General features: G+C 44.7%; 1 long non-coding RNA gene across 3 annotated transcripts in view; it reads right to left on the bottom strand.

The window, feature by feature from the left end:
* LOC116828665 (uncharacterized) overlaps window positions 1-13835 on the bottom strand; it is a 72964-nt gene extending 59129 nt beyond the window's left edge. For all 3 annotated transcript variants that reach the window (XR_012657262.1, XR_012657261.1, XR_004374576.1), the window contains exon 1: window positions 13791-13835. This is a non-coding gene — a long non-coding RNA (uncharacterized LOC116828665). The remainder of the gene's footprint in view (window positions 1-13790) is intronic.
* Window positions 13836-17558: the final 3723 nt, after the last annotated feature.

Here is a 17558-nt window from a genome sequence, read left to right as displayed (position 1 = left end):
TCCAAGGATCACAATGGGCATTTCGACGTCCCCCACTGTGATTTCCTGTCTGGGAAAAAAGTCCCTGCTTGCGCTTCCTGAACATGCCACTGTTTCCGAAAGAATGCGTGTCATTCATGCACCTTTCCAGGCATCCTGTGTATAATGTCCGTGAAATTGTCCACGGTGATCCACAGCACCTGGAGAACCATAGAGAAATACCCTTCCGATTAATGTACTCGTTGCCAGTGGTGGGTTGGTGTCCAGATATAGGTATGCGTTCCATCTATTGCCCTCTCCACCGTTAGGGAAACCCATTGTGCAAAGCCATCACAATTTCCTGCACATCTCCCAAGGGTCACGGTTCTTCTTTAGCAGGATGCGATTAATGGCCCTGCAAACTTGCATCACCACTATTCCAACGGTCGACTTTCCCACTCCAAAACTGGTTTGCGAATCCGATCGGTAGCTGTCTGGAGTTCCCAGGCATTCCAGACTGCAATAGCCACGCGTCTTCTCCAGTGACAGGGCGCTCTCAGTCTCCGTGTCCTTGCGCTACATGGGTTGGGGCGAGGCTCAGCACACAGTCCCATGAAAGTGGCTTTTCTCATCCTAAAGTTCTGCAGCCACTGCTCGTCATTCCAGACTTTGCAGAACGTGTGATCCCACCACTCAGTGCTTGTTTCCCGAGCCAACAGACGGCGTTCCACGTGCTGGAGCCGTCCGTTACTGCCACAAGCATTTAAGTGTCAGGCGGCGGCAGGCCGAATCTCATTTCATCATCGCTCTCTCTGTCACTTTGGAGCATAACGCGCAATAGCTCCACGCCTAGACGTGATGGCTTGGCAAACATTCATCAGCAATGTCCTTCAGCAGCTCGAGCTCCATTTTCTCTTCTGAAATCACGCGACGACTCACAATGGCACCCAAACGGCTGAAAAGGGAAGCCGATGGCACCACGTGTGGTTGGAACAGGAAGCGGAATGAGCCCGCACCCTTCCGTCCCCTTCCCACAACCCACAGCGACAAAATGGGACGAGGTGCTCGTGGGATACCTGCCCACAATGCACCACTCACACAGCACTGCAACCTATCCGGTGCAAGTTGTGGACACACTGCAGCGCTGGCCGTACACAGCTGTACGAGCACAGCTGTAACTACCAGCGCTGCAAAACTGTCAGTGTAGCCATACCCTAAGAATGTTTACTCACAGTATATTTTGTATCTGATTCTGATGTATTGACAAGACTTCAATAAAAAGCTACATTGAAAAGCCAAAACTTTGAACTCAGATTCTGAAAAAAAGAGAAATTACTCCTCATTTATAAGCACCAAAATCTCCTCCAGCATTACAAATATGACATATATAACTATATTGCATCTTCAGTAAAATATTACTAAAATTTTATACCTTGATATTTTATACAGAGCAGCAAGATAGTTAAGACTAAACACTTGTCTACATGGGGAAATTAACTGACATAACTATTTTTATAATTGTTCCACGACAACTCTGCTGGTGTAACTCCCCAGGTGAGGACACTTTTCCAGAATAAAACTGATTTTAGAACAAAAAGGACTTCAGTAGGTGGTAGGCATCTAGGCACTTCTGAATATCCTGTAGACATCTATCTGCATCTGTAGGCATCTAATTCCCACTTCCTAGCAATGAGGCTCCAGGGCCCAGCTTCTCAAATGTATTGAGGCACCTACCTCCCATTGAAACCAACAGATGTTAGGAGCCTAAATACCTTTAATGATCTGGGCCTAAGTGCCTAAATCCCCTTTGAAACTGGGACTCAGGCCCCTAAGTCACTAGTTTTAAAAAAATTATTCTGTATCCCTTCACCACCACTGAACTTCAGGTACTTCTGGGATGGAAGGTGACTACAAACTATTCCACAACAGAGACTGCTTATGGAGCAAGGAGAATGGTGACTGAGGACATTGCAGCAAATCCTACTTTTAGTAAAACTGAAAGCAATGAAACATTGAAGCAGGTAAATTTATGTCTGTGTAATTCCCATACTGGTAATCACTGATCTTGCATGCATGTCTAATTACATGGGAATTAATTACACTTGGGAATATAACAGGTTCTTATCTTGCCAATAAATGCTGTAATGAAGTAATGATCGCATGAATGTTCATGTATTGATAAAGTAGTATCTGTTGTAATAACTTGGCAAAATGCATAATTGTTTTGTTATAAATTATTAAAAATCATTCTGAAAGGACTGACATTCCCTGCAGCACAATGGCTATGTGCATGATACACCAAATGGATGTTCTGGATGCCTGCCTGCTGCAGCCTAGCTGATTTGCCCGTAACATGTGAAGGTTTGATTGTATGTTGGTATGAAATCAATGCCTAACGGCTCAAAAGAGCTCCTGACACACTTCCAAAATATTTCATGGTTTTTGCTTTCACGGTTGTTCCCGGGCCTTAATTTATCCTCCACCAAAACTCCTGTTATGAATGTTGCCCTATAAGTGTTTACTTAAAACTTTTGTACACAAGCTATTTTTTAAAAAAGAAACTGTTTGTGGTTTTAAGAAAACATATACAGCAGGCAATGAACGCAGTACATAAAAATGAAATAACGATCACAACATTCTTGGTATAACTGCCATGCCATTAATCTGTGTGCACTGACAGTTGTGAGGTAAGCCTCTTATAAGTGTTTGTCTCCTTTGGAATTCCTCTGTATTTAATTAGTGATGAAGAGATGACTGGTCTGTTTAACCACAGAGAATTCTGAGCAGCTGCCTCTGTATTTATTAGCTCAGCCTCCTTGAACAAAAATTTACAATATGGTGGCATTACTCCCAGGTTACACAAGTGTTTTGTTAAATCTTCCTTGTCCTGTGGAGAGTCATATATAAAGTGATCCTGCAGAAATACTAACCTCTTTCAAGTTATTGAGCCAATTAATTAAGTTGCTGTGACTGACAAACTTGCAATCAGAATGTGGAACATATTGATTCTTATAATTCATTAAATGAAATTATTCATGGACAAAAAACTAACGAGAGCCAATCTGCAAACTAGTGTAACACCCTGTGAAGTTTGAAGGTGCCAGGTCTCTTATTTCAGATTTTGCAAGATTAATATATTATGGTCAGACAATTTGTTCCATTTACCTCATCAGTTATATCTAGGATGTGTCCTTACCTGGGCTTTTATGTTATTTTAAAAATCATATAAAACCAATCTTCTAAGCCTATGCCAGATGTCTACAGATTTTAACTGCTTCTGGCAAAGAAATCAAAGCGCTGTGACAATATTGAAAAAAGATATGGAAAAACTCTCAGCTAACTCGTCCTTTTGCTGGCTGGCAGAGTCTGTATTTTTTTTTTAAATACCAGAGGTTCCATTAGTTGTTCCTATGGTTTGCAAAGATGCCATCTGCTGGATACGGGTTCACACACTGAGTTAATCCAGAACTGTCACAGAGGGCATATGGTCAAGGGGAGAGAGAGCATATGGTCTGGGGAAGGGCATTTGCTTTAGCTGCTGAACCCTCCCCAGCTGGTTTATCTATTGAGTAAGCCTAAGAGTTCATTGAAGAAGACTGACTGTCGGGTGGGGGGTCATATAAAGTGTCCATGCTCAAGCCAACATGCTCAGATCAAACTGAAATCTATACACTGAGGTTTTCTTTTTAGAATGGGTCAGAAAATAAGTAAAAACCTAGGTAAGAGAAAGCAGTCTCTGGAAGTAATTCAAATACAATTGAAATAGCTATCCATGAACCATGGCACAGACTTCTAAATAGAGACTCATTAAGGATGTCTGGTACACAATATAGTATTTGTTTGTCACACAGCTCAGCAGAAGCCCAACCTGCACACTTTACTCAATTAACCTTAACGGGTCTGTGCACTTGTCTAAAGGGCTGAAGAAGCAAGTCCCAAATGATTCCACATTCCTATTCTAATATCCTTGTGAGAGTGTTCAGTGAATCCCTGACGGTTGTGATGTATATTTGCTTTCTTTGGCCCTGATTCAGCAAAGCACTTATGTACCTGCTAAAGGGTTTTGGTGAGTCAGAGCCTTGATTATGACATTTAAAAAAAATTGAAGGGAAAAAAGAGGAATGGATCAAAAAAGAGCTTGGATGGAAAAACCTAAGTGGAAAACTAAGTCTTATATCTCCATATCTGATCACCCAGAGGGGATGAAATGACTGAAATATAGACACTACAAAGGTTGGTTGGTTCTCACAATTGTCTTAATTGCCAATTCTATTTTCATTGCATTCAACCAGAATTCAGCCAGGGAATCATTAGAGAGGGACAGTGTCCTGTTTATTTATTTTATTTGAGACAGACATTGTTTTCCCTCAGCTCTTTATACTCTATTCACCACCAGGAGTGAATTTATGGCAGTTTATAATGGAAAGAATTAGGAAAATCATGGCTTTGTTATGACAAAAAAAATACCAAAGTAACATTCTAGTTTTTAAAGAATGGATAATGGGAGGGGGTGGAGTGGTGAGAAAGGATGGTCTTTTGGTTAAGGCACTGGACTGGGACTCAGGAGATCTGAATGCCCAGCTCTATCACAGACTTCCGGTATGACCTTGGGTAAGTCACTTAATTGTTCTTTGTCTCTTTTCTAATGAGGTATGGCTTTCAGCTGGTTGCACAGGAAGTTTATAGCAGAGCTGGGATTTTAACCCAGGTCACCTAAATCTCAGTCCAACGCCTTAACAACAAACTGCAAAGGGACTTTAATGCAGTGTTTCTCGAACTGGGGTTGCCACTTGTGTAGGGAAAGCCCCTGGTGGGCCGGGCCACTTTTGTTTACCTGCCCCATCCGCAGGTCTGGCTGATTGCGGCTCCCACTGGCAGCGGTTCGCCACCACAGGCCAATGTGGGCTGCTGGAAGCAGTGGCCAGTAAGTCCCTCGGCCTACGCCACTTCCAGTAGCTCCCATTGGCTTGGAGCAGCAAACCACGACCAGTGGGAGCCGCGATCGGCCGGACCTGCAGACGGGGCGGGTAGACATACCAGCCTGGGCTGCCAGGGGCTTTCCCTACACAAGCAGCAACCCCAGTTTGAGAAACACTGCTTTAATGGGATTACATGTGTGTAAAGTGGAGGGTTTGAGCATTAACCTGCTAAGTCCAGGGTTGTGAGTTCAATCCCTGAGGGGGCCATTTAGTTGGGGATTGGTCCTGCTTTGAGCAGGGGGTTGGATTAGATGATCTCCTGAGGTCCCTTCCAACCCTGATATTCTATGAGAAGAGATGGTTCTATGAGAAGATGTGCATGTTTTCAGGATTGGGGCTCTATAGTATGATGAGGCCCTGATGTTGGATGGGACCTTCAGGCACTATTACAAAGAAGAAGATGAAATCATGACACAAAATCCTTTAATTGAAGTTATGAGTTATGAGAAACATCAAATAAAAAGATCTTTCATTTCACACTATAAATTATTCAAAGTCGGATAATATTTAGTTGATATTTTAAAGCCATTTTAATAGCCACCATGAAATACATTGGACATACCAACCCTGATCCTGCAGACAGTTAAGCATGTTCATAACTTTACTCATATGAGTATACCTAAGTAAACGGGTCTACCCAATAGTTACTTATAAATTTTTGCAGGATCAAGCCCTTAACAATGACAAATTCTATCAAACTGTGGTAAGCCAACGTATTTGGTGACAAACACTTTTGGCACTTCTAAAAATAGACTTTTGATCTGTAACAAATAATCCATTGTATTTGAAAAATGAGCCTAGTCTCTGTTCTGTTAGAAATACAGTAAAACAACACTTCTTCAATTAACCAATTTCTTTGGGTTTGGACTAGACTCATGAAAGTTGTCAGCAGGAATAAGCACAATGCTGGGGAGCATATCTGCATGGATCTGAGATGGTCCACTACTGGGGCTTCTCAGCACTATGATAATTCAAATAATATTGATCCCCACAAAAACAGATGCTATTTTCTGTTGCCTTTTCAGTGGTGAATTTTTTTTAAACTGGAGAATGTTTTCCAACAGCACAAGTTTGAAGATAGGTGAATGTGGGGCTTACACCACTTTACAATTTGCTTTGAAACTAGAAACCATAAATATCCCCACCCTTGCTCCTGCACAGGGAGCTGCTGGTGTGGAGCTCAGTTTAAACAAGAGATTCTCACCATTTATGTGAAGTGAGGTTCTATTCTGAAAAGTAACTGAATGGACAGTGCTTGTCTACATGGTGCCTTAGTCTGCATCAGACGGGGGTGTAAACTCCAATGTGCACCAGTGTAGACTCTGCTGGTGCATGCTAAAAGTTCCTTAGTATGGGTTAAGGTAGTACTGTTTAATGTAGGACTACATTAATCCATATTAGGGAGCTTTTACTGCACACCAATAGGGTTCAGACGGACCAGATAGTGCATAACACACTGGTGTGCATTGGAATTTACACCCCACCAGGTGGAGACTAAGGCATCATGTAGGCAAGACCTTTGTAAAAACAGCATCTTTTTACTCAAAGATGTGCCCTGGGTATACCCAATGTCCTATCTGTTCATTTTAGTGACAGAAATATGGCTTTGATCCCACAAGTTGTTCTGCAGGATTGCTGACTAGTGCCCTAATCCTGCAACGATTTATGCAGGTGCTTAACATTAAGCCCCTGATTAAGCATGTGTTAATTTTCCTGTGTTTCCAATGGAACAGAAATGATGCACATTAAGCACCATTGAGTTCCGTTTATTATATGCATATATGTTCAAGAGGGTCTACTCACAGTGTTTGAAGTTAAGCACATGGGTAAGTCTTTGCTGGCCTATGATAGCTCTGTAGGCCTATGTTTTTGCCTTTTACTCCTACGAGCCCTACACAGCCACCATAGATCAGATAGTGTGTGCTGGTGAGGGTGAGTCTGTTTTAGCAGCAGGATTGTTGACTAATTCCAATTCAGTACATCTGGGCAAACCTACTGAGGGACACAGGATTGCACAGGTGTTGCTGAGGGTGCCTTTCTTATTGGTGCAGAATCAGAAATAAGTAGACCACCTTGAATGATCCTAAGGTGAGTTTGCAGGGCTGACAATCAGGGAGAGGAAAATAAATGATCTTTTCTGTCATAAATAGAACTGATTTGATAGGGAAATAATTGCTATTGAACCTCATGACATGTCTAGAGAGTCTTTTTTTTCAGAGGAACAAAGTACAAAGAAATGCCATCATTTACCTAATTTTTAATTGGCTTTTCCAAAAGGAAACATGAACTGTTTTTGTTTTAATTCATTATGGAGCTTCATCAATACTAGTGCTTCCTCATGCTCCTTTGCAGAGAGGATGTTTGTGAGGAATCAGGACCCAGTATAATCAATGGAAGAAGGTTGTAACCATCTTTTCCTCTTCCTCCCACCCTGTGTTACTACTGACGTCAGCTGGAGTAAGATGGGGACCTATCTCTTACTTAATATGCTAGTTTATTCTTTGATGCTTATAGCAATGCTAAAGAAACCAAATGAACTGCTTTTCTTATTCTGATATTAGATTGTACAACTTTGTGTCTGGATGATATAAAATGTTTTCTAGGGAATTCACTTATGGAGAAAGTACTTTACATTGAAAGGAACTGGATGGGACACACCTTTGCTTTCTTTTAAAGTATTTCTCGAGAAAGCTTATATATAAGCAAGGCCATCTTTGTAGGTTATATATTTAAAAAAAAAACCTGGTTGAGTGAGTGAAGGTGTGTGTGTACCATGATTGCTACCAGGCCCCTGACTGTCTTCATTCTGGCTCCCGCTGCTTCCTCTGCGCTGCTGCTGCCACCCAGATATCACTGTCTGCCGCTTCCCAGGGGAAGTTGTGGGGTGAGAGTGCCTCTGGGGCATGCGTGACTCACCTAGACCTTTCCTGGAACCTGGAACCTTTTGGGAAACACTTCTAATTCAAAGCCCTCTGTTGTAAATATTTCCTGAGGAAAGCTATTTACAAACCACAGCATATCCTCCTCCTCCTTCCCCATCGAAGTCCTGCCAGTCTCGGATCTGACTTTCATGCTCTTCCAGTATTTTCAGGCTCTTTGCAATTTCAGACTGATCATGGACCAAGACCCCATTATGCTAGTCACTGTACCAACACAGACCAAAAAGATGGTCCCTGCCCTGAACAGTTTACAATGTAAGTATAAGGGCAAGAGACATCTGAGGGATACTGACAGTGCAATGGGGGAGCGTAAAGAAACAATGGGACAAAGAAACAAACTTCTGTGTTAAGTCTGAGTAACTGTGCAAACGTTTGCTATGATCACACATTGCTATATAAGCGCACACTTTTTTTCTTCATGGCTGAGAAATTGTAACTTTTCCTCTCCTTCTGAAAGAATTGGCTATGGGCTCCCCCTGCAGTTACTTTAGTGCCATCAACACACAGATTTCCCAGCAGGGGATGTTTTAATGGCACTATGGACTGTTTTCTGACAGCTAATCATTTTTTTTTCTTTTGACCTGTTCTTTTTTTCTTTTGACCTGGAGTGTATGGATTTTGGCTTTTCATGTGAATAAAATGAGGTTTTCATGTGAATAAAAACAAAAACAAACAAGCAGGCACAGTGGTAGCACGTGAAGATGAAGAACAAGTGACAACTGGTTCTTCATCTTCACGTGCTACCACTGTGCCTGCTTGTTTGTTTTTGTTTTTATTCACATGAAAACCTCATTTTATTTTCTTGCTGGTATCGTTGCTGGACTGTGTTTTCTCTTACAACATATTTCATTATCACTAGGGCCCTACCAAATTCACGGTCCATTTTGGTCAATTTGGTCACGGTCATAGGATTTTTAAAATCGTATATTTCATGATTTTAGCTATTTAAATCTGAAATTTCACGGTGTTGTAATGGTAGGGGTCCTGACCCAAAAAGGAGTTCTAGAGAGGTTGCAAAGTTATTGTATGGGGGATTGTGGTACTGCTACCCTTACTTCTGCACTGCTGTTGGCGGCAGCACTGCCTTCAGAGTTCTGGCTGCTGGCCGGGAGCCCCGCTCTGAAGGAAGAGCTGCTGCCAGCAGCAGTGCAGAAATAAGGATGGTATGGTATAGTATAGCCATCCTTACTTCTGTGCTGCTGTCTGCAGAGCTGGGCCCTCAGTCAGCAGCTTCCACTCTCTGGCCACCCAGCTCTGAAGGCAGCAGAGCAGAAGTAAGGGTAGTCTGGTATGGTACTGCCACCCTTACTTCGGCTGCTGCTGGCAGGGCACTGCCTTCAGAGCTGGGCACCTGGCCAACAGTCGCCACTCTCTGGCTGCCCAGCTCTGAAGGCAGCTCAGAAGTAAGGGTGGCAATACCATGGCCTCCCTAAAATAACCTTGTGACCCCCCCCCCGCCCGCAACTCCCTTTTGGGTCAGGCCCCCTAATTTGAGAAATGCTGGTCTTCCCTTTGAAATCTGTATAGTATAGGGTAAAAACACACAAAAGACCAGAGTTCACAGGGGGGACCAGATTTCACAGTCCATGACATGTTTTTCATGGCTGTGAATTTGGTAGGGCCCTAACGATCAGATTTATCGCTGGCATTGCAGATTTTAAAAGATCCATCACCTTGAATAATGTACTTCCATTTATAAACTCGACAGTGGAACAACAGGTCACAGTGGGCTGATACTCAAAGGACTGGCTCACCTATTCTATCATTTGTAGTTGAGTACAAGAAATAAGGCCAGTTGCTCAAGTGGTGTAAATTGGCACAGTTCCACTGCAGTCATTAGAACATAGTTTCCAGATTTTGATCATGATATAAGTAATTGCTTTTCTTTCAAATGTGCCAGTTATTTGCTTCTGAGAAGCTGTAAAATGTCGCATGTACCTAAATGGGGTTTGTTTTCTGAACATTTGGACCCTCTTGGCTCTAAAAGAGCTTTCTGTTAGAACATACTTGCCTAGAATTTGGGGTTTTAAAATGTTTTATATTCAGAAATTCAATACAAGTCTTAATCAAAGAATTAGCAATATTTTACAGAGTTAAATTGTCTCAATTTTATACTGACTATTCCTCACTCTTTGGAATGCGTTGTTTTTTTTTTAAATGGGGGAGACAGTGTCTTATTTTTGTAGTGATGATGCAATCATTTTAGATATAATGAAATCTTATGGGGTTTAATCAGTTGTAATTAAGGTAGTAAAACTAGTTGGTTTTCCTGAGAAATCACGAAGATTGTAGTCTACATAGCTGCAGTGTTTCAGGAGTAAGATGTAACCACATGTTTTAAGCATAAGTATGCACAGGTAGGTGAAAGAATTTGTATGCACAAAACCCATTTGTGCATGAACAGTTTATCAGCTATGCCCAGGCATTATAGTCTTTCAACTGTGTGCACAGATAATTAGCATACCAAATACATATGCACAAAAACAGGTCTGGTTGAGATTGCACTGAAAAATAGGTCAAACATCCTTGAGAGCCCTAATGTACAGGTACAGGCCTGTTGAGCTTATGTCCTCTGCCAGCAGGTGGAAATGGGAACATACCAGATATGTGCCTAGTTTTATAAGCAGATTTTTCCACATATCAGAACCCCTCTAGCATTAGAATATGACAACTTACTCAGCTGACAGCACATTAGGAGGTCTTAACAAAACTTGCAGAATCAAATTTTTTTTTATTAGAAGAACACGTCAGACTGCATACATCGCAGTAGAGGGAATTACAAGCTTCCCACGTGGGAGAACCATTCAGAACATAATCAGGCCTTCACCCAGAAATAGCACACAGTGCAGAAAAACATAATGGAGAGAGAGGTGTTCATATAAAATGCAGCCTGTGAGCTTGTAAAGTAGAAGGTGACCACATCAGAGTCAATAAAAGCACTGTATGAGTCAATGTCCTTCCCCAGAAGGGCTGTTCAGATACTTATGCCATTACCAGAAGTGCTCTTCCAAAAATTAGCTAGAGACAGATTCCAGAAGCCTGAGTAGGCACTGAATGAGAGGCAGAGATTTAGAGCCAGATTGTGATCCCACTGCTTATGCTGGGTACTATATAATCTAACCCTTGGATCCTAAACTCTTCAGGACAGGTACCACGTTTTCTTGTCTGTTACACACAATATTACACAAATTTGTACTTCTCAGCAACAACAGCAAGAACAAAAAAGCCAGGGTACAAAAAGCCCAGGCATTCAGCCACCATGGAGATGGGCATGCTATAAGACCCTACACGTGGTAAAGCAGACTACACAGTACTCACTATCACCCACTATTTAGACAGGATTGTCTCTACTGTTTCCCACTCAAAGCACTGACTCAGGAGAGAAATCCTTAGCGGAGGAAGTGAGGAAAGCACCCAGAGACTGTATTCTAAGGACTCCTTCCCAGCTCTGGCATATGGAGTGTGCTGGAGGTGGGGAGTGAAATGTAGTTCTGTGAGAAGCCCCTGCAGGGCTAAGTTACATCAGGGGCCACTTTGACCCAAATAGCCAGAATCAGAAGAGCACAAAGGTGGCTTAAAGCCGTACCCCGCTCCCTCTTGAGGTGCAGCAGAGAACTGTACCTGCTTCCCCAAAAGTATTCCAGTACAGTTGAGATGTCCATTTTTCGGCTTTCAAATGTTGGCAAGTATGAAATTGGGACAAAAGGACAAAAACCACAATGTATATACATAAAGGTGTTGGACTCTTCTCATCAGCACTCCAAAGATGGAAGTTAATGAAGCCCGTATGCACATGAAAGTGGGCAGGTGTATGCAGTGAGTTTTAAGATTGCCAAATTCTGCAAGAAACAAGATCAGGTCGCCTACAGTATCGGCTATTGCCTGCATTAAGTTATCACAGTGGCTCTCATACTTTTTTAATGGTGACCCCTTTCACACAGCAAGCCTCTGAGTGCGACCCCCCCTTATACATTAAAAACACTTTTTTATACAGTATATTTAACACCACTATAACTGCTGGAGGCAAAGCGGGGTTTGGGGTGGAGGTTGACAGCTTGCGACCCCCTGAGGGGTCCCAAGCTTCAGTTTGAGAACCCCTTAGTTATCAGAATGAGTGTTGCCAGTTAGGGAAAGAGTGCATTGGCTTTGACGTTAAGTGAACTAGAAAACTACTTTGGGCTTGTCTGCACTTGAAAGTTGTTTTGAATTAATGTAGGGTGTGAATTTAAAGTGCAATAGCTATTACTGATTAACTCCATGAAGAAGTTACAGAAACAAAGCACCTTGACTTCGACAGAATTAAACCATTTTACAGCAACTGAGGATCTGGCCATTTGTTGTGCCAAAGAAACTGAACCCAGAACTGTTTTATTCTAGATGTTGAATTCTGGCACAATATAAATATTCAGGTATAATTAATGGTTATAATTAAGGAATTTAAATGATAAGACTCTCTTCAGGTGTTTATTTGTTAAAAATGCATACCATTCACTTACCTTGACAGCTAACTCTGATCACCCTTTACAATTCCAGACTCTGTCTATATTAGAAAGCAGGCTCAATTTAACTTCTGAGCACTCTACATGCTACATCAGGGGAGGCCAACCTGTGGTTCCGGAGCCACATGCGGCTCTTCAGAAGTTAATATGTAGCTTCTTGTATAGGCACCGATTCCGGGGCTGGAGCTAAAGGCACCAAATTTCCAATGTGCTGGGGGGTGCTCACTGCTCAACCCTTGGCTCTGCCACAGGCCCTGCCCCCACTCCACCCCTTCCCACCCCCACCCCTCAGCCTGCAGCGCCCTCGCTCCTCCCCTTCCCCACCCTGAGCCTCCTGCAAGCCATGAAATAGCTGATTGGGAGGTGTGGGGAAGGAGGGAGAGGTGCTGATCGGTGGGGCTGCCAGTGGGTGGGGGAGCTGATGAGGGGCTGCTGACATATTACTGTGGCTCTTTGGCAATGTACATTGTTAAATTCTGGCTCCTTCTCGGGCTCAGGTTGGCCACTCCTGTGCTACATTCTATGGCACTAAGACATTGGAAACTACGGGGCAGATCCTTAGCTGATACAAATTGTCATAGGCTCATTGAAGTCAATGGATATAAGAAAATCATAGAGATTTTAAGTAGTAGTTGAGAAAGGGGAGCGTGTTCCTCCCCAACTTTATAGCAAGACAGAGAAGATCACAGATATAGTAGCCTGCCATGCCACCAGATCCAAGTTAAATACGTTTTGTGCAAGACTGCAGAGCAGCTTAACTGAATGAGTGTCTTACTACTTGAACTCTGAAGTCTTTTTCCTTCATCAGAAAGGGAACAGGGAAATGTATCCAGGTCTCCCCACAAAATTTCCTTTCTAGGAATAATGAGATCCACAGTTCCATGACACTGTCTCACTGCTCTATGGAGCCTTGGAGGCAGACAACATCTGTCAATCAGAGACAGGGAACTGTGGTTCCACCTCTGAGAAACTGCCACTTGAGACATTTTCCAAAGAGCACTTTTGGTGTGAGTTGGATTCATGGACCTCATCACACCAAGAAAGGAATTTTTTAGATAAGGCATAGTTCATTTTTTTTCTATTTTTATTCATAATGAGTTTCACAGGTGCATGACATTCGGATTTTCATAGCAGTGTCCACTTGGGCTGGTGGGAACTGCAGTATAATTCCAGGTACCTGAATTTGTTTTCTCCAAAATCCCTAGGCATCCAGATCCACAGTAAATCCCCCCTGTGAAAAGACAGTTCAAAATAGCACTACTGTTTATCCAAATGCCCGATTATCTGAAAGTTTCAGATGTTCCCCAGACTGTTCAGATAAACAGGAACATACTGTATACACAGTTATGTACAGATGCAAAAGAATATAACCCTTTCCTAATAGTTACTCGGATATTACATTGAGGAGCACTCACCTACAGAAGGCTTAATCAGATGCTGACAGGATGTCCAGTTTGTAGAATCTGAAGATGGTATGAATAAATGGCCAGCTGGTTACTTTACAAATCTCCTTGTATGAGGAATGTGATATTTCTGTCCATGAAGCTGCCACAGCTCTGAGGGAGTGAGCTCTAATATTGCAAGACAGTTAACGTTTTTTGACTTTATGCTTCTGAGATACAATATCTCAGCCACCTGGAAATGGAAGTTTCGAAGTTCCTTTGATGCTGGAGAATAAAGCACAAAGAAAGCACTTGTCATGACTCCTCCTCTTCATCAGGAAGAGGCCATTAGGCCATGCAATTAAAAAAAATTATTTTTAAAGAAATTGAGAGGGGCCATCCTTGAAATGCCATAGACCCATGTTAGCATTAAGGGGTGGCCAAACTTACTGACCCTACGAGCTGCATACGACAATCTTCAAAAATTTGAGAGCTGGAGCACGCCAGCCAGAACTCAGGGCTTCAGCCCTGGGGTGGCCTGGTGAGGGTAGGGGCTCTTGCCCTCAGGGGAGGAGGGTCTCAGGGCTTCAGTCCCACAGAAGGCACCTGCAAAGGCTCAGGGCGTCAGCCCTTTGGGGAGAGGTTCTTGGGGCTGAAGCCCCAGCAGAGATGCCCTGTGGAGCTGAAGCCTCAATATCCCCCTCTCCGCTGGGCAGAAGCCCTGAGCTCCCCCCATCTGGTAGGTGGAGAATGATAGGTTTTGTTTGTTTGTTTGTTTGTTTTTTTAGGGGGGGGGCTCTGTAAGCTACACTTTAATTGTAAAAGAGTCACATGTGCCTCGCAAGCTGCAGTTTGGCCACCCATTAGCATTGCTTGTGAAGGCATGTGGGGGTAATAGAGTGTCAGACAACAGTTCTTTTTTGTTTGCTCTCCTTGGCCTAATGATGACCCCCATATTTATTTTCATGTGTGAAGGAGAGGGCTGAGATATGCTTGCTTGGAATTGGCTACTTGTCAAAGGCTATATAGTGAGGTGGTCCCCCTTTTGATCCCTACTGCCAATGCCCCTGCATAGGTTGGTGTTACAAGTGGTAGCCCGTATGGGGAATTCAGGCAATTCAACTGAGAAAGTCGCTGAACCTCAGAGACGCGTTTCAATGCCTATGAGGAGTATGTAACCCCTGCTTGTCGGAGTGGCGCTCTGTCCTCCTCTACTGGTGTCTAAGCCGCCTAGAGATTGATGAGCCTGCTATAGCCTTGGCTAAGAAACATGTCCTTTAGCTCAAGCAATAGAAACTCATGCACAGGTAAAAATCTCTTCCAGTTAGAAATTATGAGTTCCTAACCATGAAGGAAATCGGCCCTTCGATCTTCTATAGTGATACTGGGATAAATTTTGACTGGTGCACACTGAGGAATGTTCTGACCTTACAGAATAGAGGAGTGGGGAGGGAGCATGGGGTGGAAAGAAAGAAATGCCAGGTCAAGAAGCCCTTCACTGTCTGCCATTACTTGCACATCTGAGGTGCTGTCCCTCTCATCACTACATAGTTATCTGCTTGGGGAAGGAGGTAGAGGTGGTCGTGAGGCTTGGGAACTTTCAACAAGAGCTGGGAGCAACAAGCAGGACATTAGAGCCTGATGACCCACAGCAAGAGCTGGGAATGATTAGGCCATGATGGACAGGGACAGGTCACAGGCAATAAAAAAGAATTCATTGAGCCCATGACCTGTCTGTGACTTTACTAAAAACAACCAGGGGGCAGGGTTGGGTAGGGGGGAGGAATGGAGTCCCAGGGGTGGGGAACTGACAGAACAAGGGGGCAAAGCCCTGGCTCCAGCGGCCACAGTGTGGGATGCAGCTATGGGGGGCACATAGCCCCCTCTCCAGAGCTGGCCACAGCTACAGGACAGGGGTGTGTGGCCCCGACTGCAGCAGGGGAGGCGCCCCATGGCCCTGAGAAGTCACAAGGGGGGTGCACGGTCCCTGCTGCAGCCGCCAGTCACAGGTGCATGCAATGGTGAGCTGAAGCCAGTTCGCACCGGTTCACGCGAATCCGTTGTTAAATTTAGAAGTTGGTTTAGAACAGGTTGTTAAAGGGGTGGGCAAACTCCGGCCCGTGGGCTACATCCAGCCTGTGGGACCGTCCTATCTGGCCCTCCTGAGCTCCTGGCTGGGGAGGCTCCCCCGGCCCCTCCCCCACCTTCCCTCTCTCGCAGAGCCCAGTGCCAGCGTTCTGGACCATTCCTGGGCAGCTCGGCAGCTCCTGCTGCTTCAAGCGGCATGGTATGTGGCTGCGAGCTCCAGCGGGCCGCGGAGCATCCATACACGCTGCCCTGAGCAGCATGGTAAGGGGTCTGGGCTGGGGCCTGGAGGAGGGGTTGGATAAGGGGCCAGGAGTGGCTGGAGAGGGCAGAGGTTCTGGGAGGCGGTCAGGGGACGGGGAATGGGGGTGGGTTGGGTAGGCGTGGGCGTTCAGGGGGTCTGTCGGGGTGGTGGTGGATGGGGTCAGGGTAGTCAGGGGACAGGGAGTGGGGTGAGATGGGTAGGGGGTGGAACCCTGGGGGGCAGTTGGGGTGTGTGTCTCGGGCTTGTACTCACTGGGTGGCGCTTAATAACCGGTTCCCTACCAGGTTGTTGTCAGCACTTTGGTGGCGGGTCGTTCACTCGCTCCGGGTCTTCGCGGCACTGAAGAACCCGCTGCCGAAGTGCCACCGAAGACCTGGAGCTAGTGAAGGACCCGCCACTGAAGACCCAGTAGGGAACTGATTATTAATATTCTGGCAGCTCATCACTGGGTGCATGGCCCCAGCTGCAGGGGCGCAGAAACGGGGCATGCAGCCCTTGCTCTGGAGCTGGCTGCAGCAGTGGGACAGGGCTGCACAGCCCCAGCCCCAGCCTGGGAAGGAGGTGCAGCCCCCGCTGCAGCCCCTGCTGCGAACAGGGGTGTGTGGCCCCAGCTGCAGCCCCCAGCTGGGCTGCAACCCCTCCCACAAGCCACAGGGCAGAAACTGCAGAGTCCTGGTTCCAGCCCCAGTTGCAGATCAGGGGTGCACAGTCCCGTCTCCTGCCCTAGCTTCAGGCCTTGACAGCTGAAGCAGAAGTCATGGAAGTCCAGTAAAGTCACGCAATCCATGACTGCAGTGACCTCTGTGGCTAAATCTTAGCCTTACTCATAGGAAATGGATGGCAGCTCCCCTGTCTCAGAAGTGAGGAGAAGGTAAGTGGAGTCTCCATTTGAGCAGTCAGGCAGAGGAGTGCATTTTGTATGCATGAAGGGTTGACTTTTCCACCTGAAATTATCTCATACACACATTGGCAGAGGAGTAAGGGGAGTTCAAAAGACAGACTAAAAAGCACGAAACCATTTTTTTTAAGTCTCATGATTTTTGGGGTTCTGAGTGATGATTTTTGATCTCTTGAAGTTAGCAATATTGGGACTGTCAGTCTGAAATTTCTCTCTCTCCACCGGAGGGAAAGCATAAAAAAGACTCAGTTGTTCAAATCCCTCTAGCGACCCTAACCTAAAGCACTGAGGGAAGAGACAGTCCCCCTGATTTCCTTCATCTTCTGAAGAGTCTCACTTACGGGATTCTCCAAGGAGGTGTTCTAAAGGCTTGTCTACACTGTACCTCTGTTCACATTAGCTGGGGTGTAAATTCTAATGTGCATCAGTGTGTCACACAGTAACTGGCCCATGTGGACCCTGTTGGTGCCCACTAAAAGTTTCCTAGTGCATGTTAATGCAGTCCCATTTCAAACAGTACTACATTAATGTGCAATAGGGAACTTTTAGCACA

This window comes from Chelonoidis abingdonii, chromosome 19 (genome assembly GCF_003597395.2).
Source record: "Chelonoidis abingdonii isolate Lonesome George chromosome 19, CheloAbing_2.0, whole genome shotgun sequence".
Lineage (NCBI taxonomy): Eukaryota > Metazoa > Chordata > Testudines > Testudinidae > Chelonoidis > Chelonoidis abingdonii.
Note: the sequence above shows the minus strand (reverse complement) of the source record. Positions and strands in the feature narration are given on the sequence as shown.